This window comes from Condylura cristata, unplaced genomic scaffold (genome assembly GCF_000260355.1).
Source record: "Condylura cristata isolate star-nosed mole 26May11 unplaced genomic scaffold, ConCri1.0 scaffold00001, whole genome shotgun sequence".
NCBI classification, from domain to species: Eukaryota; Metazoa; Chordata; class Mammalia; order Eulipotyphla; family Talpidae; genus Condylura; species Condylura cristata.
The window spans coordinates 68,429,961-68,452,750 of NW_004567102.1; the positions used below are offsets into that span (position 1 = coordinate 68,429,961).

Genomic DNA, 22,790 nt, shown 5'->3' on the forward strand with positions numbered 1-22,790 from the left:
TCTAGAATAGCTGTTTGCATGCATCAAAATTAATAACACATTTTACAGTGAATTCATTAAATAATTGTTTTGTAATTGAAGGAATGTGAAATTTATTCAGCCAGAACCATTGACATTTTTGATGTAAATGTGTGATCACTTGTTATTCGTTTTTAACCTTGTTAGCTTCTGCAGAGGAAGTGAAACTTTTTAGAAAATACACAAATGTACGTTTGCACACAAATGTAAATTTACACAATATCTACTTGTTTAGAATAAATCCCCACTAGCAGATTTTTTAAAACTAAAATCTTAAATTATTTTGAACAGATAGAAGCACTGCCATCTATGATGACAGTAAATTTATATTTACTAGTGAATAACTTTTTGTAGTCAAGAAGTATTAAACAGCTATACCCATCACAGACAAAAGATTTATATCTTTTAGCTGAATCCAGGGGTTCGCAGACTTTACTTTAAAGGGCCAGGTGATCACTGTTTCTGGCTTGAGGGCATATCCTCCTCACTGCAGCTACTTCATGGTGCAGTTGCTGGGTGGGGTCAACTATTACCAATATGTGCACAGTTGAATATGGCTGTGTTCCAATAAAACTTTATTTTGTGATACAGGTGAAAAAACAGATTTAGTTAACAAGTTATTATCTGCTGACTCCAAACCTATAGGATTTTTGTTTGTTTGCTTGTGTTTAAGATTAATTTTACTGTAAGTTGCAGACTTATATTTGTCTTTTATTGAAGTGGAGTGAGAAAACATACATTGCATTACTAGCTGAGACTTGACCACCTCACCTGCAAAACACACCATGAGGAGTTAAACATAAAAACTTTGCCAACAAGATAATTATCATTTACTGATCACGTATAGTAAGCCAGTCTTGTGCAGCGTTTTTTTTTTTTTAACATATTTTCTCTTGAATTTTCTGAGTAACTCAACATGTACTTGTTGTTCTATCAGTATTTATGTTTTAGATGTGGCTGCCAAGGAAGTTGAGTGCCCTATTTAAGACCAATGATTCAATAGATGGCATACATAGACCTGTTTAGAAGTCAGGTGTCTTTTTCCACCTAGTGGGATTGCCTCATAACTATTCAAAACACCTATGTTACACAAAAGAAAATATGTAAAAAAACATGAGGAGTACATATCTGTGTTCATTTCTACTGTAATTCAAAGCACTGGCATAATAGTCTTTAATGTACTTATTATTTTGTATATATGCATTTATTTTTTTAGCTGGAATGTCTCAGATAATTTCAGTTAACACTGGGCCAAATACAGTAACTTTACCTAGCAGATGTTAGTGAAAAATTCCATGGTGTTTCTAAATTCTTTTGTTGGTAGACAGTGCATTAATATTGTGTGATTACTTTTATGAATAACAAAAGCAAAGACACTAGAGCAATGGGGAAAAAGTTTGTTCAGGTGAGTGGCAGTGTTGAGGTTATAAGTGAACAGATTGGCTCCAGAGCCTCTATTCTTACAGACTAGAATACCAAAAGGCATCAATCATCATTAAGCAGAGGGTGTTGAAGGGAGCTTCTAGACAGAGCTCCTTGTTTTGTACATACAGGAAGTAAGGTTCTGTGAGAGGAGGGACTTGTGGTAGCTGCTAACTGGCAGAGACAGTACTGGTATCTGTGCCTGGCATTTCTGTGCCTACACAGGCATTTCTCTGCCTACACAGCTTTATTCAGTATGATCAGCTTCCTCCTCCCCCAGCTGAAAAGTATATTCGTCAGTTATTCAAGGTGCAAAATATTATTTTTATTCTTACAAAGTTTCTGAGTAACTTCAATTTTTTTACTTTGTTTTTTTTTCTGAGTATTTATTAAAAATTGAATCTTTAATATGAAAGCCAGATTTATATCTTATTACATAGTGATATGATATAGTTATGTAGTGTTTTTAATGTATTGAAAAATGAGCATCTTTAGAATCTCCTGTTTGTTGCAGTTATTTTATAATATTTAACATTAAAAAAACTTATGGTGTTATATACTAACATTACCTAAACCAGGATAAAACAGTAAATAAAAGCTGTTTCTTTACAAATGTTTAAGGGTTATTTTTACAAGTCAAATATAGGGAATAAAATATGCCTTATTTGTAGTACATGTAAGTTTAAATCATAAAAGGATTGAACTTGACAGAGATCCCCATAGAAACCTAAACAAGGTTCACATCTATTTATTCCACTTTCCAATCTCTGCAAAACAGGGAATGATTTATATATAAGAAAAACATTTTTGTTATTTTTGTAGTAGAGCATTTCTTGCACACACAGTAAGTGTTATAATCCAAACAAATATACAATTGGGACATTGTGTTTAAATTATCTTCCATCATGTGCTGTATAAACCAACAATAGTTTGAAATGTATTTAAGCTACCATCTGGGACAAAGCAAAAGCCATTCCAGCATCCAGCAAGTGATGAATGTGAGGCGAGGCGCGTTTCATCAGGAGTCTCCTAGCACTCCTCTGTATCCTGAATCATTTCTTCCATGGCTTTAAAGAATTCCAGCATCCGTCCTAACTCCCAGAGGTTTGAGTGTTTTTAATAGATCATGACATTTTTTTTTTCTGGCTTCATAAGGAACTAAATCAATGAAGTTAAACATTACTGAACTTAGATTTCCTTTTAGTCAGAGATAAAGTTCAGCCTTGTGTCTTTTAAAAACTTCAGCAGAACACCCCATCTGTTGAAAAGTCTTACTGAAAGGAAACAATCTCCCTTTTAGAGCTGACCCATCTTAATTGGGAATTTGCTACCATAATAACAGGTAGGCTTCTGATCCAGTGCCAGGCAGTGGTCTGGATGTATTTCAAAATTTCAAACTAGTCTTGCATTTTCTAACCCTGCTCTGACTGACTCTGTAGACTCCTGAGCACATACCTTTCAGGATGTTGTTTTATGTTTCTTGTATAATGACAATACAAATAATGGTATTTATTGAGCTGTTCTATAGCAGGCATCATTTTAAGTACTTTAATTAAAAAATATTGCTTATTCATAACAAATATTTTATGAAGTAAGATAACACTTATAATCATTATTTCACTATAACATTTATAATCATTATAATTGAAAACTTACAAAACTGCTCCAAGTTGTGCACAAGTAAGTGCTAGGCTTCAAATTCAATTTCCAAAGTCATATAGGCTTTATGTTATGACTGCTTTGCTGGGTGATTGAGCTAGGGTCCTAGGAGTTAAGCATCTCTTACCATTCATGTACTTAGTAAATGAAAAAAGACAAGAGATTGAATCCAGAACATCTGATTTCCAAATTCAAAAATTTTAGTATAGTTCAGAAGTTACTCTGAAGCATTCTTAATTTATAGTTTGTAATATAAATCTTAATATTTAACTATTAACATATTTAACATAAGTTTCATATATAATTTTAAAAGAATTTTTAGAGATGCTTGAGATTATCTTAATTTATATTGAATCAGATGATGCAAAATCACAATTGTGAATATGATTTTCTATAGCTGTTAGCCACTCTGTACTAACATTGGTATATTATTTTCACCATTTGAAACAGAAAACACAAATACAAAGAACTTTACATGTTTTGCTTGAAGAGATTTAAGTATCATTTTGTTATGAAATTCTCTGACAAAATAAAATCCTTTAATAATTTAGCCAAAATACCCTATTCTGTTTTATCACAATATATTTTTTAGAGACTGAAAAAAAATCACATACTATGTAAATAAACATATCTAAATTGGGATTTAATGGGGATACTACCTATGTTTTCCATTATTAGAGTTTAGGTGGAGTCTGATAATGGTGGTTTGGTCATTTACAGAAATGCAGTAATTTTAGACAGACCAAAATCTTGAAAGCTAATAGGTCTCATCAAACTAGACAATGAAACTACAATAATAAATACTTCCTTAACATATTCATATTTTACTTATTTGAAATTTATGTCTTCATATATGTATATGTATATGTATATATATATATATATATATATATATATATATATATATATATAATATGTACACACACACTTGCAAATGTGGTAAGAAAATGTAATTTTTTTCCCATTAAAGTCTCTATTTTTAAGTCTGCCAGACATTTTCTAATATTATCTCTCAGCAATAGGTTATTACAATGTATAACTGCTATCTTCATCTCTAATTTATTATTGCTTAACATATAATTTGTTATAATATGCTGGGATATTAATTTGGCTAGAATTTTAATTTTTTTTTTCTTTGATGGAGTAAATGATCCAGTTCCATTTTAAAACAAAAATGTAGCATAAAACTTACATGGAAAATGATAAATAAGTATTTGTTGGTAGTTTTCTGCATACCTGTGAACTTAGATATAACTCTATAATTGGTTAACAGTGTCTGTAGTGATTTGAAACTTAAGTGATTTATCCTAAGGATTAATGTAAAGAAAATCTGAGAAAAACATGAAGCATTATAGATCATAACAAAATATTTGATTTATATGTCTAATGTTTAGCCATATTCAAAATTACAAAATAAATTATTGAATATTAGGGACTTTTTTATTCATGTTATTATTGTGTTTAAGGTAACAACAGGGAAGCTTGTGTTAGAGAACACATAGGAACTATTTCTCGTTCTTAATGAGAATTTTTCAAACATCTTATTTTTCTGAGGGCGTTTGTATCTTGACATTTGTTAGATGTTAACTTTTCATCTTCTCAAAATATTTTTTATGAAATCAAAAGTGGTTAAATTCTAACATGCAGCTGCATTTTTAAAAAACCACTTCTATATTGAATAACCCTTATTTTAATATGTAAAAAGTTGTATGTTCTATGTTAGTCTCTAGTAATTATTGATTGGGGGCAGGTGTGTTTGTATAAAATATCAGAATGTAAATATGGCTAAACTATATCATCTAATGTAAAGTACTTGCGACTTTTGAGTTGTACTTCAAACAGTGGAAGAAAAGTTAAGTATTATCAATTAACTGTTATACTAGGAGAAAAAATAGATGGGAACATCACCTGTAGGTACCAATCTGTTACTGTATGTTTCTTTATAAAACTTGCATATTATATGTAAAAGTTGGTAACTTCTGCAAACTTGCTTTCATGTTTACAGTTTCTATCATTTATTTGGACTTTCTTGACTTGAACCTTTAGAATGTTTGTTGAAATATGTACTTAAATGAAACCTATAATATATTTTAATTTACAGAAATTTAATCTATTGAGAACAGAGATGCAGAGGGTGAGAGGATTCACCAGGGACAGAGTGGGGAGCAAAACAGGCAGATCGATGAAGTACACTGCTGAGGGGAGCAGCGGGCAGGTCAGGAGAGGTCTGCCACGCCATGTGGATCTCCTCTGGGGCAGGCAGGGATCGAACTCATGCGAAAGTGGCTTAAGCTTCTTAGTGCAGTGCTTTAACCCGCTGCGCCACCAGGGAGGGCCCTATTTTGTTTATTTTTTTAAGATTTATTTATTTATCCATACAGAACTGGGGTACAGGCCAGAGATGCAGAGGGTGAGAGGATTCACCAGAGACAGAGTAGGGAGCAGAACAGGCAGATGGACGAAGTACATTGCTGAGGGGAGCAGCGGGCGGGTCAGGAGAGGTCTGCTGCACCATGTGGGTCACCTCTGGGGTAGGAATTGAACTCATGCTGAAGTGGCTTTAGCTTCTTAGTGCTGTGCTTTAACTCACTATGCCATCAGGGAGGTCCCAAAAATGTTTATTATTATTATTTTTTAATAATAGTTTATTTTCACATCATTTTGTGCCTTTTCCCATCTCAGTTGTAATCACTATGGGCTTCCATCACCAAATCACCTGTGTGCCATCACCATACTCCAGTGCACTTCCCTCCCCCCATCGTTTTTGATACCATTCCCCATTCCACCCCATAAAATGTCTCCGGTATATAGTTGTTCATTGTTATTATTATTTTTTCCCCTGGTCCTTTATACTCCTTCTATGAGTGAAGCCATCCAGAATTTTTCCCTTTCTTTCTAGCTTATTTCACTAAGCATGATCTTTTTCAGCTTCATCCGTGTTGCTGCAAAAGGCATGTGTTCTTTTTTTATTGCTGAGTAATATCCCATTGTGTATATGTACCACATCTTTTTAATCCAATCATCTACTTTTGGGCATTTGGGTTGATTCCATGTCTTTCCTGTTGTAAGTAAAGCAGCAATAAACATGGGAGTGCAGCTATCTTTTTGAATCAGTGTTTTTGTGGCTTTTGGGTAGATACCTAATAGTATTGCTGGGTCGTAGTACTGCTAAGCTCCATGTTTAGCAGTTTGAGAAACCTCCAAACAGTTTTCCATAGTGGCTGTACTAGTCTGCATTCCCACCAGCAGTGTTAGAGAGTTCCTTTTTCTCCACATCCTCGCCAACATTTGTTGTTGCTAGTTGTTTTAAGATGTGCCATTCTCACTGGTGTGAGGTAGTATCTCATGGTGGTTTTAATTTGCATTTCCCTTACAAAAATGTTTATTTTTACCAGTGCATGGCTTCTTTCTTTTATTGTGAACAACAAAAATGATAATTATTTTGTTGTAAATTAATGAAAGTATAGATAATGTTTACTTTCATTATTTCACCTTATTGACTTGATTAATACTCCCACATGTAATAAAACACTGCTGTTCTTCATGCAGTCTGATATAACATGCCTTCTGCATGAAATTATTTAAAATTCTGTAACCACAATTTTCAACTCAAATTCACTTACCATAGCAATATTACAATTATATTAGTCAAAAGTTACTGTTGTGAATGATTACTTTTGATTTTCATTTTATTTTTCATCAACCTTAACTATTGAAATATTTTTAGTCCATTAAGTGTTTTAAATGGTAAAATGAAATAATATATAGCTCTCTCCTTTTAGTAGTCAGTGATGGGAACTCCACATTATCTGAAATTTCTAGTGGAATTTGGGGTCCATTGTGAACCAACATCAGGAGTTTTCTCACTCATCTAAGATGAGTGCATAATTTTGGGTGGTGGCTGTTTTTATTTAATCCAACTTTAAAGGAATGCTTTATTCAACTTTTCTTCTGCCTGCTCCCACAGTGAAAGGGACAAGTTTAAACTGAGGGTAAATCCACCCACATGGAAGGGAGCCATGATCTTGGAACTTGGTTAATGGAGCCCAGGACAGTAAAAATTGTGATGACTGAAGCAGCACAGAATTCCACTTTTTAGGCCACTAAATAACATGTGACCTGCACAGCTGTATAGTCAGGAGAGGCTGCAGATATTCAGGACAGCAACCACAAAGTCTGCTATTTTATAGAATATTTTCCGAGTGCTTTTGGAAACCTATCACATATTAAAACTAAGTGTTTTTTGGGAAGGCAGAAACTTTTTCAGTATTTTTATGAGGACTTCAGCCTTAAGGTAGAATATCTATCACATGCACACTGTATTTTCTAATTGAGAAAATTGCATTAAAGTAATTTAGTATGATATTATTGATAATAATAGGAAAATTCTGTTGTTGGGTTTTGATTATCAGATAACAAACGCAGGCCATCTACTAAAAGTTACCTCAAAAGTAATAAAAGAAGATTAATTGGGAGACAAATGCCACTGATAGAAAAGAAGAAAGAAAATAAATATTACCTTCCAAAATGCATGGTATTTAAATGGAAGTGAAGGTTTAAACAATGTCTTGACACCAGCAGGAAGTTTGCAGGATTGAATTATGATAGGAAATGCATTCTGCCTTCATGATCTTGTTTTGATTCATTTTGAAAACATTTTTCTTTTTTTACTGCAAGGATTTTTGTTATTTGAAAAGATGTTGTGTCTCCTACCAGAAATTCATATTGGAATATCATTTCAGCCAAAGTGTGGTAATTTCTAAAAGGGGAGAGCTATAAAATCAACAGGACCAGAGTGTTTTTTGAGGTGTCACCAAGGCAGACTGGCTAACTCCAGCAAGCTGTGATACTATGCAGCACACACCCCAGAAATCACTTCTGCTTTCCCACAGGGCACCCTGCGAACCTTGGCATGGTACAAGGAACGCCTTTCAGCTGATGTCACCGTGTCAGTGGGTACGTGGTTTGTGTTCCTGTTGAACAGCTTTCTAATTCTCATTTCAGTAAACTCCTGATAGCTTTACTACTTTTTTATCAAATAGTATTTGTGAAGACTGCGATAGATTTTTTTTTTTAAAAAATTATTTATTCATACAGAACTGGGGTACAGACCAGAGATGCGGAGGGTGAGAGGATTCACCAGAGACAAAGCGGGGAGCAGAACAGGCAGATCGACGAAGTACACTGCTGAGGGGAGCAGCGGGCGGGTCAGGAGAGGTCTGCCGCGCCATGTGGTCACCTCCGGGGCAGGCGGGAATCGAACTCATGCGGAAGCGGCTTAAGCTTCTTAGTGCAGTGCTTTAACCCACTGCGGCACCAGGGAGGGCCGCGATAGATGTCTTTAAATATAATAAAGTATGTAGATGGACATAGAAATGAAAATTAGTACTATTTATTTGTCCCTTTGTATTCATAAGTATCCTTCTACTAAGTGAGATTCTAGGCCCAAGGTAAAAATCATATGGCTTTAAATCTACAAATGTGACTATGCAGTTCTATAATCAACTAATTAAATAGGTTTTGACATGGATGTTGGTTAAGGTAAATAAATGTGTGGAAGTATAGATTTTTCTGGGGAGTGAAGCTCTTTTGGTAGATGTGGTTAGATGTTCTATTTTGGATAATTTGACAATTTTAAACATAAATATAAAATAAGCATATATTAAAATGTAGTTGATTAATGTGATCGTCTGATCATAAAAATATCTTTCTAAAGCTCATTTATCTGTGGAGTTGTGTCCAAGCCGTGAATCTGCTAACAGGAGTCCTCATTTATATTGTTTTTGCTCTTACCACAGACAGCTCAAAAAGTTGGCCATCTATTCATGTGACTGGGATGAATCCAGTACATAAAAATCCTCATCTCCTCTTTCCCTTTCTCACCTCCTTACTACTTTTAGACTCCAGAAAGCCTTTCTTCATAGCATTTGGGGAGGAATGAAGTTCTTCATTCTTGGAAATTTGCTTTAATATTTGATATTCCATATAGTGTGATTTCTTTAAAAGGACAATAATGTCAAGAGTAGACTAGAGGAGTGGTGTCTGTGTGCTTATCTTCAACAGTCAAAATTCAGTATATTCAGTCCCATGACACTAGATGACTTGTGCATTGTTTTTACATTATAATTCTGTCAGTTTTTAATTGGTATGTTTTGAGGTTTTGCTGTTGGAGCATATAGGTTCATAACTATTATATCTTCTTGGTCAATGTTGCCTTTTATATTACCTGTATTAACCCTTAACTTAATCCTTAAACCTAACTTTTTCATATCAACATAGATCTATTAGCTTGCTTTTGGTTATTATTTGTTGATTGTTTCTTTTTCCATACCCATATTCTTATTTTATTATTTTAAAGATGTATTTATATATGCATACAGAACTATAGATAGGCCAGAGGTGCAAGGGCAATAAGAACATTCACCAGAGACAGAGTAGGGAGCAGAACAGGCAGATCGACGAAGTACACTGCTGAGGGGAGCAGCAGGAGAGACAGAAGGCTGCTGCATCATGTGGGTCACCTACCTGGGGGGAGAATCAAATTCATGCTGAAGTGACAGTGGCTAGCTTTGCTTGGTAGTGCTGCGCTTTAACCTATTGGCCCACAATTAAAAAAAAAAATTGTTTTGCATGAATTTGTTACTGATCCTAACCATATTGTATTCTTGCTCTCAAAGAACCAAAATCTGAATCAAGAAATTATTTTCATAAAGAAAGAGTTTAATTAGTGAGTAAGACATGTCCCGAGGGTAGCAGAGCCAGTATTCAGAAAGCAGGAGCATGAAGGAATGGGAGAGGTTATGCACTCTCAGCTCCAGGGGAGGGGGACACCCTTCTTTCTAGGAGTGGTTGATCATACGACTAGTGATAATATTTCTGTAATAGATGCTCTCTTTTGTGCATCAATTAAAAAAGACCCTCGATTGTTCCCCTGGCACTGATGTTTTAAGTATTCTTGGAAGTAAGGGAAACAGCTCTTTAAGCATCAAACAGTCCATTATATGACCTTAAGAAATGTAGTACAGTGATTTCTGAGGTAAGGGTTATATTTCGAGTTCACACATCACCGTAGTTTTGTTTTAAGGCTATCTCTTCCAAGCAGAATAAACTTCACTTCTTTATTTTTAAATAATTCTGATAATTTCTATCTTCATGTAAGTTATAGTTTACCTTTTCTTTGTTTGCAGGTGCAATTACATTTATTTATATTATCTTCTTTTAGTTTTCTATTTTCATCTTTTTTATTTTGATTATTAATTTTCTCTATTAATTTGAAAGCTATGCTTTCAAAAGGATCACTTTTACTTTTTAAATGTACCTAAATTATATGTTTTTAAAGTTTCAACTAATATGTATTTAGCTAAGCATTGTTATAAATAAATAAGTCTCATTGTTAGTATGGATTTAAGTTTTGGTTTTATATTTTCAAAAATGCAACACTACTAGTTAGTATTTTACAGAAGCAGTTAAATTTACAATGTTTTATACTTCTTCCCTCTTTGTACTATTGTATCTTTTTGGGTCATTTTTCTGTACATAGAAGTATGTAGAAATTATAAAGAAACAATTCATTGATGGTCTGAGAGTGGTGTAAGCTTAATATCATTTTTGAATAACACTTTTATGAGGTAAAATTATAAATTGACATTTATCTTCTCATACTTTAAAGATGTATAACATTGTCTATTTCCATGGAACACAGTAAATAATAGGTATTTTGAATAAAAGAATGTCATCTATTGGCTAATTAGAAAATATCCTATCAGTTTAATGGTTTTTCTTTGTTAGTAAACTGTCCTTTGTCTCCATTTATTTTTGACAGTTAATCATGTCATATGTATTTTTATTATGTTGGATTTAGGTATATCCTATATGGTCTTCAAAATAAATTATAAATCTAAGCAATTTATAACTTTATGAAAAGTATTAATTTTATAAGTATTCTTTATGATCTGCTCCTTATTTTTGTCTGTATATTGCTATAGCAGATATTTATAATTTTGATACATTCGCTATTACATATATGGTGGAATCTCCCAGTTTTCTGAAATGTACATTTATTTAAACAACTTTTAATTTTCTTTGCAGTATTTTAAATTTGTAACATTTATATCTCCTGTTCTTTTAAGATTTCTTTCTTTCTTTTTTTAAGATTTATTTATTTGTGCTTACAGAACTGGGGCACAGACCAGAGGCTCAGGGGTGGCGAGAGGCTTCACCAAAGACAGAATGGGGAGCAGAACAGGCAGATCAACGAAGTATACTGCTGAAGGGAGCAGTGGGCGGGTCAGGAGAGGTCTACCGCACCATGTGGTCACCTCCGGGGTAGACGGGAATCGAACTCATGCGGAAGTGGCTTCAGCTTCTCAGTGCAGTGCTTTAACCCGCTGCACCACCAGGGAGGGTCTAAGATTTATTTCTGTTGGTGTTTACAACCATCCTATTGCTGAGGGAGGCAGTGAGGGAACATTCTCCTTATCAATTTGAAAACTAAACTAACCTTCATAAAGTTGATTTTATATGGGGAATATAACATATGAGGAAAAATCTGTTTTCAAATTACTTGATTTTATTGGTTGTGTTTTCGTATTTGAGCTTCTTTTAATGTGTTTTGGTATTTTGGTAACCAGGCTAACATTATTTTGCATGGTAATATTTCAGCAAAATATTTGACTTTGCCTTCAGCATCCTTTTACAATGAGATGAAATTGGGTTTGAGGGAGACAGGCAAAACTCGCACTATCTCTTTATTTCAGTTGGTGCTTCTGTAACAGGGCACACCAATGAGAATTGGGTTGCCTGTCTGTGGGTCCTCACCCATACATTTAAGATTTAATTGTACTATGGACACACGCAAAAAGGCTCAATAATGGATTAATTTACAAGGAGAAAGGTAAAGGAACAACCCAGGGAAAGAGGGAGAGAAATATAAGCCAACTAGAATGTCCTACCAGTTCTGCTGACTTGGACTACACCAGCATGCTGAAAACCTATCGAGAGCCAAAACGACCAGCCGCAAACCACCAGGTCAAGAGACTCCCAGAGACCTCATGTCCAGTTTTATCCTAACCTGGCTGCTCAGCTCCACCCTCACGTCCCAGCGTGCTTCTCCTTGGTATTGATGGGATTTGTAGTGCCAGTATCTGGAGTGGGGGCAGAGTCCATGAAACCTGTACTTGTTACATTTCTACCTATCTGACCTTGAGCATCATTTAGGCGCGTGCCTGATGCTCAGAGTTGAATTCTGAACATCGATGCCAATTGGTTGATGACTTTTGCCTACTCTTCTACTTTTCTATCACTTGCCTAAATATACTTACCATATTAAAAGAATATGTTATAGCTTTATCACTTTATATTTTCATAATGTATTCATCATTGCTATGGATTTTGAGCCATATACAACAGATCAGTGATTGATTGAATCAAAGAATTTTGATTAAAACTTTAGACTACACTAGAGGAATAATCACTAGAAAAAGAAAAAGGGTGAACACTGGTTATTAGATTGAGAGATTTATTATTCTGAATGAAACACTTTTGAGCTGAAAGAAGGCAAAATAATAGTTATACTGTGGTAAATAAATGAAGGACACTGCAAGAAATGAAATTGTGTAATCATTGTGCTATAAAAACCTGTATTCCTTTATTTTTCATATGTGGCTTAACATCATAGAGAGTCTTTACTTTGATGTCTGTACTCTATGCAGAGTTACATGATTGCTTTCCTCTAAGAAACATACTTTGCTACAAGATTACATGTGGTTACATAAATCAGAGACATTCTTCAGGGAAGAGTGGTGAAGAGGGATCAAAACAGGGGAGGGAAGAGCACAGCTGACTGTTGGCGATGTTTCACAGGTGAATTGGTGGTGGGAATTATTCAGGGACTACACTTGAGAGAAGAAAGCATACATTGTACAGAAGGGAAGAATTATGTAATATATATATAATTAAAAATAGGTTACATATGATTACATATAAAAATTAGTAAATTTTAAAAACTTGGAGGGAAGGCTGTTTAGAAGAAAAGTAAATCTGAAGCTAATTATTATTCATTAATTTATTTAGCAAATATATACAGTTCCCTTTTTAAAATATTTATACTGCTGTGTTTCATGACAATTGAGCCTAATTCCCCACTGAACAGAGAAGAATGGCATTTATAAGTGAGTTGATATTAAGATTAAGTGGGCTCCCTTTTGGACACATTGTGTGATAAGACCACAGAGTAACAATTATGTCATAATTGTCAATAAATATTGTAAATAGGCATATTTTAAAGAAACCTAGGAGTAGTATGCCTTGCAAATAATGAATGAAACCAACATATAGAATCTTATTGTTGGCAGCATAAATGATGCAGTTTAAAATGTGTTTTATACTTTCTATATTTTACTACTTTACCTACTACTGGTGAGATATGACAAAATGATCGCAAGTAATCTACTGTCTTTCAAGGCCTATGATTCCAAATACAAGTATCAATAATTTCAGAGGGCAAATTTCATATCCATTCTACATATTTGCATCAATATAGCATCCACGTTTGATTATGGGTCAATGTGTGGTATGTAAGGGCCAAAGGTCTGTGATCAATAATATAGACCTAAATTTTGCTACTTATCAGCATATATCCCCAAACCATCCCAATTATTGATTTTCTCTTTTAGAATAAGTTTATGCCATCATTTTGGTCAAATAGAAAGGGAGCCACCTCATATTTTGTTTCTTAGAGAGTTTCAATTATTTAATAGTTGCAAGTAATTAAGACATTAAGAATTAAAGTGACTCTAAGAAGAGCTCTGAGTCTGCCTGCAGGGTGTTACCTAGGTTTCTGAGTTTGAATTTCAACAAGCGTGAAAGATCCTGCTACTGGTCCTTACAAAAATTTTTGTAAGATGAAATGACATTTCAATCTGAATTTCAATTATGTGCACTTTAGTTAATGAAAACAATTATAAAATTCAAAACAATGTTTTTCATCTCACTGAAATAAATAATATTAGTACCTAATAATAACTATTAGTATCAGCAAGGACTCAGTATAGATGCTTTTTTTTTTTTGCATTTATGTGATAACCTAATTTCTTATGATATACTTTTAATGTAAGCAAGGGTTATTCAGTGTGTGTGTATGTGTGTGTGTGTGTGTGTGTGTGTGTGTGTATGATGTGGGGAGAGGGACAAAGGAGAAGAAAAAGAATAAACATATCAAATGCCAAATACTTTCAAAATCTTGTTTTCCAGTAACTAGGTTTATGTGCTAATGTAAACGAAAATAATAAAGGAATTATTTCAGTTATTTCTGTAATCTTACAAATTCTTCTCTTAGATTATAAATCATACATTGGAAAGAGGTATTACAGCCAGAACAGGTTATTAATACAGAACCTGAGTAAGAAATACCATGATGTACTGTTTGGATATCAGTTGGCCACTCTTTTTATTATTATTATTATTGTTTTAAATATTTACTTATTTTTTCATACAGAACTGCGTACAGGCCAGAGGGTACAGGGGCAGTGAGAGTATTCACCAGAGACAGAATGGGGAGCAGAACAGGCAGACTGACTAAGTACACTGCTGAGGGCAGCCACCATGTGGATCACCTCCGGACCGGATCAAAGTCACACTGAAGCGGCTGGGGCTTGCTTGCAGTGCTGTGTCCTAACCCCCCGTACCATGTGGGAGGGCCAGTTGGCTGCTCTTAATTCACAGATAGTAAAGAACTTTTTTGGATTAAAATTTACCCTGTATTGATTTTTAAAATAATTTCCACCTATAGTTGAACACATTCAAATATATATATATATATATATATGTGTATGTATGTGTATATATATATATATATATATATATTATTGAAAACCCTTAGGTTTTCAGACACAACATGAAAATTTTATACCAGGTCCTATATATGTAAATGCATATAAAATCTTCACTGCTGTCAATGCAGTCTTTCTATAACTTAATATTTTAAATGCACCTAAAAGTCTTAAACTTAGAAAAGTACATTAATTCCTGTGTAGTGTATCTCTTTATATGACAACAATTTATACATATGCTGTTCCCCCAAATAATTTTGAACAATGTCTATAATTAGAGAAATTTTATTTATAATAGTTTATATCTTTTGTAATTTTGAAGAAAGGAACTTTATAAGATTTTTTTTTAAGATTTATTTATTTGTGCATATAGAACTGGGGTATAGGCCAGAGATGCAGGGGCAGTGAGAGGATTCACCAGAGACTGTGGGAGCAGAACAGGCCGACTGATGAAGTACACTGCTGAGGGGAGCAGCGGGCCGGTCAGGAGAGGTCTGCCACACCATGTGGGTCACCTCCGGGTAGGTGGGGATCGAACTCATGCGAAAGTGGCTTTAGCTTCTTAGTGCTGTGCTTTAACCTGCTGCGCCACCAGGGAGAGACAATTTTATAAGATTTTAAAATTCTGTTGTGTGTTATTATTATTATTTTGAGAGAGAATTGTCTTATGATTTACCAACTTTCTGTTTTCAAGTGTCTTCAGGTTTTAGAAGAATTTCTTCTTTCTGCAATATATATTGTTGTAGTTAGTATTTTGGTCTTATGATTCTTTATGTGAAATAAAATGTATAAAATCATATGTGTGTTTGCAGTATTGGGAAAGTAGAGTCTTGTGACATTTAAAAGAACACCAGTTGTTTTCTCTGGTCCAGACTGGTCCCTATCAGGGCACATATTAGGTCCTCAGTAAATATTTGAATGAATGATTTCATGAACCTCCTTGGATATGGATATTAATAGCAATTAATAGTAATAATAATAATTTCAGAACATTATATCAGAGTATAAGCCAATCTTTCAAATTATCTAAAGTCAGTGTCTTCTTTCAAGTTTTGTTAGTGCCCCCCCATTCTAACCCCCCACCCAAAACTTACAGAGCTTGTTTCAATAATTATTTTAACAGCGATGGTATAATCTGTGAAAGTCAGGTTGCACATTTCCACGATGCCAGATTAGCTCATGGTCAATGTGTCCATTGTGGCTACCAGGAGCCTGTTTGTAAAATGGGCAAGTGATTAATTCAGTATGAATGTTTACGCAGGTAAGAGTGGAAGATACACAGGAAGATGGTTGTGTTTTCAAAAATCAAGAAATGATAAGATTTTGTGAACAATATACATAATGATAAGTGAGAAAAGCCCTTGTAACAGACAGAAAGATATCAAGAGCTTGAACCGCAACACCATCTTGCTGCTGTGCCCCTCTATGTTGGTATCAGAATTGTTATTGTTTATACCCGTGTCTGTATGATTTATGTGTTCAAAGTGGATTAGCTTGTGGAGAAAGATTTTTATGATAATTTTATGGTCTGTCCTTTCAAATATCACAATTCCAAAATTTCACTTATCTGCATGTATAAGTTTGCATCTAGAAAAATTGCTATTTCTCTAAGGCAATTGAAAAATAGAAGTCCTCCTATTACATAATTCCCACTGAGGAAAACCAGTACTTTAGCCTGCTTTTTATCTCTTCTGAGTCTCAAATTGCTCTCAGTGTACCATGACTAATATGGAATCCCATTTTTCTCTGATTTTATCTTATTTTTAATATCTTTAAATGTCAATCTTAAGTTTTCTTGAAATCTTTCTCTCATTCTTCAAGAACCAACAGTGATTAATTTTAAGATCTTGAAGATAAGTTGTTTTGATAAATCTATAGGCTTGACAACATATGAGATTGTTACAGTGTTGTATATCACTACATCTTTATAAAAACTGGATATTTATAAAGTCTCATCAGATATCAGCTTCAAAAACTTGGAAACAATTCAGTCAACAAATAGGGGAGTGCTTATAAAACAGCACTTTATTAAGTCCTGTTTTGAAGTAGATTTTGCTAATTTTCCTGTATCTTTAAAAACAACAATTTTTAAATGGCATCATCTCCTAATTCTTAGAGTAACATGATCCTTCACTTTGATTGCCCACGTGGTGAAGTCAGATATACCTTAGGTATATCTTCCTTAAGATTCAGCGAGGTGACAATTAATTGTAATACATAGTAATTTTGATGACTAGGTCTGTTTTAGTAACATCCAGGCTTTTCAATGTCTTTGAACTTTTCTGAGCCTCTATTCCCATGTTTACTTTCCTAATATAAATAATAACCAACCAAGAGCCTTGCAATGTACTAGCAAGTCTATACCCCATCGACAGCCCACACCTATGAGTAACTATTAGAAAATGCTTACTGATGCAGGAATATGTTACAAGCATTATTAATAAAAAGGTCAGAAATACCCAGTTTCAGTTGACTATTATTTTGGGAACACAGTGTAATGATTGATTCTGCATCCGTATGCCATCATATATGTCTTCTTGTAAAACTGTCCCTGTCAGTTCAAACTGATAGAATTAAATGCTTGATATTTCTCTGAAGGCCTAGTGTTTTCCTACAAATCTTACATGTCTTATTTGCTTGAGAACTGCCACTCTAGTGCAACATATACTTAAATGTAAATTGGCATGCTTCAAAATATATAGGCACTATTAAGGATTCTATCTGAAAATGCATCATGCTGAGATGTCAAAGAATTCTGAAGAGGCAGGTGGTATGGGATCAACTTTAAGGGACAGGGACATGATTTCCCAGAAAGTACACCAGATGGGTGAGACTCTTGCAAAAGGTAGATAGCTTGAACAGGGTTGGCACTTATATTTCAATGAAAACTGTGCAGGGAACAAAAGCGAAAAGGGAAAAAAGAATTAAAGTCTCCAACAATTCAGAAAAAGAAAAAACAGATATAAAAACTTTCTAATTCTACTAGCTGACTGCTAGTGGAACAATGTGCCTAGCAAAGTTGAGTGTCACCCTGCTAGAGATACTCAATTGCCTTCTTGTTAATATTTCTGGAATTCATAAAACTGAAAGAATATATAGATTAGCTATATTCTGCTAAGATACATTCTTCTAAGATATTTTCTACCCCTGAGATGCTTTAATTCTGTCATTTATATTGCTTACGAGCCATAACATAGTGAGTGAAAGCTTTAACAATACAATTGATCACTCAGTAATTACAAATCACCCCTCAGTTAACTCTAGCAGTTTTTTAAAAACCACTACTAAAGCAAAACAATTTTTTAATGAAAAAAAAAATTGTGTCACATTTTATACGTTGATTTTGTAAATCCATTTAAGAATTATATTCCTCTGTCAATAGAAATGACAAAATTGAAACTACAGTCTTAGACTGAAAGTTTAACATAATATTGAATTTTGGTAAGAGGTTACAATCATTAAAATAAACCAAATAGATACCTTTTAGAATGGCCTAGATCTTGTCATATGTGGTGTCAGTCAAAGAAGCCGAGATTCTCCCAAGTAAATAAATTGTGAATGTTTTTACTCTTGAAGTTTTGTTTAGTAGATTTAACTTTTTCTTACTTTGCTTTATCTTGTGTGAAGTGTGATGAGAGCTGTATGTTTGTAACAAGGAAGTAGGTTGTAACCGAAACACTTCAATTGGAAGTTATGTTGGTTCATGCAGAACAAAAATTCATTGACTTTGTAAAAATCTTTTTAGTTTATATAAAGACCTCAGATGGAATTCAGAAGTCTCACTCCTCATACTGTTTGATTATTTTGTGTAGTTAAACTATATTTTTTATTTGCACCAGAAGTGCAAAAAATTTGAGTAATAAATTTCTCTCCAGTGTTATTTTTAGGTTGAAATTTCAGATTGTTAATAATGAAACCCCTTTGTAAACTTATCTTACAAAATGAATAGGTACTGTGAATTAGTATTTTCAATGAATGATATATTTTTATGACAGTTATCTATGATATTAAATTTTCAGTAGAGTTTAAGAACTTTGTGGAAATATAAAAAATCTTGAGAAAATGTGACTTTGAAGGAGAATGCATAGGTGTGATCAATATCATTTTATTTTTTTGTCTATAGAATCCAGAACCCTGTAAATAATTAACCTTCTTAAGTCCTGACTGATACCTAGTGAATCCCTGTGTCATCATCAGCATTATTTAAAAGATGGCACAGAAGGTAACGTCTGGGAGCCAATTCATCATTTAATTAAATTATCCTGTAATGAAATCTTCTGTAATGAGATTAATTTTAATTATTAATCAGGAGTTGACATGAGCACAAGGCACCATGAATAATAAATGAAAGGCTTTGTCTGTTCCGTTTCTAAGAAAGGACCTACTTTACTGCAACAGTGCTTTTTATACAGCCTTGCTGAGTCTTCGCAATGTGATCGTTCAAGAAGCTGGCTTGATTCTTATTTCAGAACCTAGAGAGAGGGTTATTGATTAATACTTTCAGATTTGAATTCCAAATCTATGTTGTTTCAATATACACGATTTTTAGGTGAAGCCGTTTTTAAAGTATTTTGAAGTCGTCAGATAACAAATGCTTTTACAAAATAGTCTGGGTTAATTCCTGATTTAAGTATGAAAATGTAATTTTCCTTTCATTTTGTTGAAATGTAATTGACATATAAATTCATGTAAACTTAAGGTGTAAGTATGATGATTTGGTACATGTATGCAGTATATATTTCAAAGTGATTGCCACAGTCAGGTTAGTTCACACATCTATCATCTCACATATTTATAATTTAAGATTTACTCTCTCAGCAATGCTCCTATACTACGGTATTATTCTGTGTCACCATGCTGTATATTAGCTTCCCAGATTTTATTCATCTTACAACCAAAAACTTGTAGTCTCTGGAAAATGTTACCTTTATTGTCTAAAAATAATTATTGCTGTCACACTTCGGCATCAACCCCAGGTGTGCAGTTGTGTACTTTCATGATAGTTTGGAGATTTCCCAAGTTGGATACTGTCTTCCAATCAGGTTTATCCCCATCGAGCAGTGGCTGGATCTAAAGACTGAAGCATAATTCAGTGGAGTCTCAGCAACATCTGACACCTACATGATTACCAATGAGTAACCATTTTAGATTATGTCTCGTGTCTTCTCTTTATCTTGGTTCTACACAGAGAATAGTCATTAAAAAATAAATAAAATAAAATAACACATTTTCTTGTAGTCATAAAAATAAAGAGAAGACCAAGTTAGCAGGAGTAAAGACTGAATGGTCTTCAAAGGAAAATCTGATCATCTGGTTTCCCTGTCCAAGCTCTTCAGAAGATTCCTAATTCATTGAACTGAAATATACAATCCTTAATAAGGCCTCACTACTTCTCTAAGAAATTTTCTTGCAGTCCATGCCTGCCCACTCCCCAAATACTCATTGTGCTATAGTATTAACAATATTACTCTAGGAGCTGGAAAGTGCCATGATTTTTCCTACTTCAGTACTTCATAATGCACTCCCTGCTGTCTCTCTTGCTCATCTCCAGGTGTGTTTCTAATCAGCCTTCATAGCTTAGCTCCAATGGCACTCCTGAGACACCTTCCAGTATCCTACTGGGGATATCCCAGTCAAACTTGTTAATCCCTTTTTGTTGTAGTCTTTTAGCTCATCTCCAAGGATTCAGTCAATGTTGTGCTGTTTTAGATTCACTGAGTGTGTGTTAAGTAGCTTCTTCTTTCCTTAACCTACTTATCAACACATATCACCAAAATGTGTAATTATGCAGTCATTTTCTATGGCTATTTTTATCTCCCACTGGACTATACCCCAAGAAGGCACAGAACATACTGAAACCCTGGCCCAATACCTGGTACATAGTATTTTCTTAATGAATGTTTGATAAATGAGAACAGCAGAGATGAGAACTTGTTAACAATTTAATCTATCAGACATTAGAGAGAGAGCTTCCTTACGAGGTAATGCATTTTCCATCCACGGAAATGTTTCAAAAGAAGCTAGATAGCTGTTAGAATTTTACTTTACATAGGGAATTTAAGGTCAGAAAGGAAATTGAAATAGATGATGACATTTTACTCCTGTGTATTGGTTTGTTCTAACATCTACGAAATGATTAGCACATTTTAGCCTATTACATTTACTAACACATTATTACTTTTTGGTGATAGGCGTTCAATGTTTGCTTTATACAAGCAAATTAACCTTTTTCTAATTTACTTTTCAAACATTTCTTGAGAATATTGTGTGAAAACAGACCACTGGCTCACTGTTTTGGCTGTAGCAATGTCTAATACCAAATAATCCCCTTTGATTCTCCCCCACCCCTTTGTTTTCTAGCCACTAGGATAGGGGGACTACTTGTCTTTGTATAGTACAGTGGTAAAGAGATAGAAAAGGAAATGTGAATAACATGATAATTGTATTGAGTAATATCACATTTTATAATGTGATTAGCCTGTAATATACATTTTCAGTGTTACTGCACTAAAACAAACAAAAAAACAGAAGATTTACAGATAATGGAATTATATTGCCTTCTGAGAAAATTCCTTTATGATTAAGAACTTTATTGGTGGGCTATGTATATTTATATATACACACACACACATTAAAGAAGTCTTTCTTTTTAATTGGTAAAATTCCACAGCACTGAGCTATCTCTCCATGTTGACCACTTAATGTGATTAAAAAGACAGAGCGGGAGAGAGACAGAGTCTCTAAATAGTTCTCCAACCCACTTTGTTTTCACTCAGGGATCGTGACTTAATCTTTGGGAAGGATATTTTATGCCTTGCTTAATGGCTTTCAATTATAATATGATAAAAATTTGAATTAACAGATGTATATGCTAAAATCAAATTGTCTGTTTTTATTCTAGTTCTACAAGCCAAAATGGTTCATAGTATGTCTCTAAGTTACATAGGGACTTAGTTCATGTAATATTTCTTCACACACCTTGTGTCTAAGAAAAGAGATTCAATTGTTTGGTATTTTATAACCAGAGATTTAAAACAGTCCAGTCCAGAATGAAATATTTCTTTCAGCATGATATGTTTGCTTGCAGGTTGGTAATAGCATGACTTTTAGAGAAGGAGTCTTCTAAGTAGTTTCTGGAAATTGTATTAGGAATTGTGACTTGTAGATTATGCCTGAATATATTTTCCACCACCATGGGTCAAGATGGCATGTGTCACCAAGACCAAACATTTTAGTACACTAGAAGTCGTATTGCGTTTCAGTAGTTTTCCTACAGGGTGAGCATTTGCCAATCTACTTATTTGATCACTCTTAGCAAGGGGAAAAAACCTGGCGCCCTGCACCAAATTCTACATAAAAGAAATGGTCTGTCTTACTAAAATTCATTTCATTAAAACTCTAATATTTATTTGGAAGCTTTTAATGAGAACGAGCATAAGTATTATAAATATTCATATGAAGAATAATTTATGATCTATTTTACTTAGATTGAAAATTTGCTTTCATGATGAAATTTCAAAACTTAGTCTACAACTGAATTACATTAAGTTCTAGCCAATAGATAATATTGTGTAGCTAGTTATAAGAGTAAGATTGTCTTCAAAGTTTTAATTGTCCATTTTATATCACTTTTCTATGACACAATGTGTTTGCTATAAGGGAGAACTCTTTATTCCATTATAGAAAGGAAAGTTATTCTTAGATCTGCCTGATAACCTAGTGGAGGCTTTTCTGTATTTTTTTTTAAGGCTATTTATTCAGATGACTTAAAAACAAAAAAAGACAAAGTACAAAAGACACTATAACAGCAGTTGAGTAACATGCTTCATATATCTAAGTCTTTGCTTTTCCTTTTTTTTTTTT

At 33.8% G+C, this 22,790-nt stretch overlaps 1 protein-coding gene across 3 annotated transcripts in view; it reads left to right on the top strand.

Annotated features, from left to right (window-relative positions):
* EYA4 (EYA transcriptional coactivator and phosphatase 4) overlaps nt 1–22,790 on the top strand; it is a 193,775-nt gene that overhangs the window by 25,891 nt on the left and 145,094 nt on the right. The window lies entirely within an intron of this gene.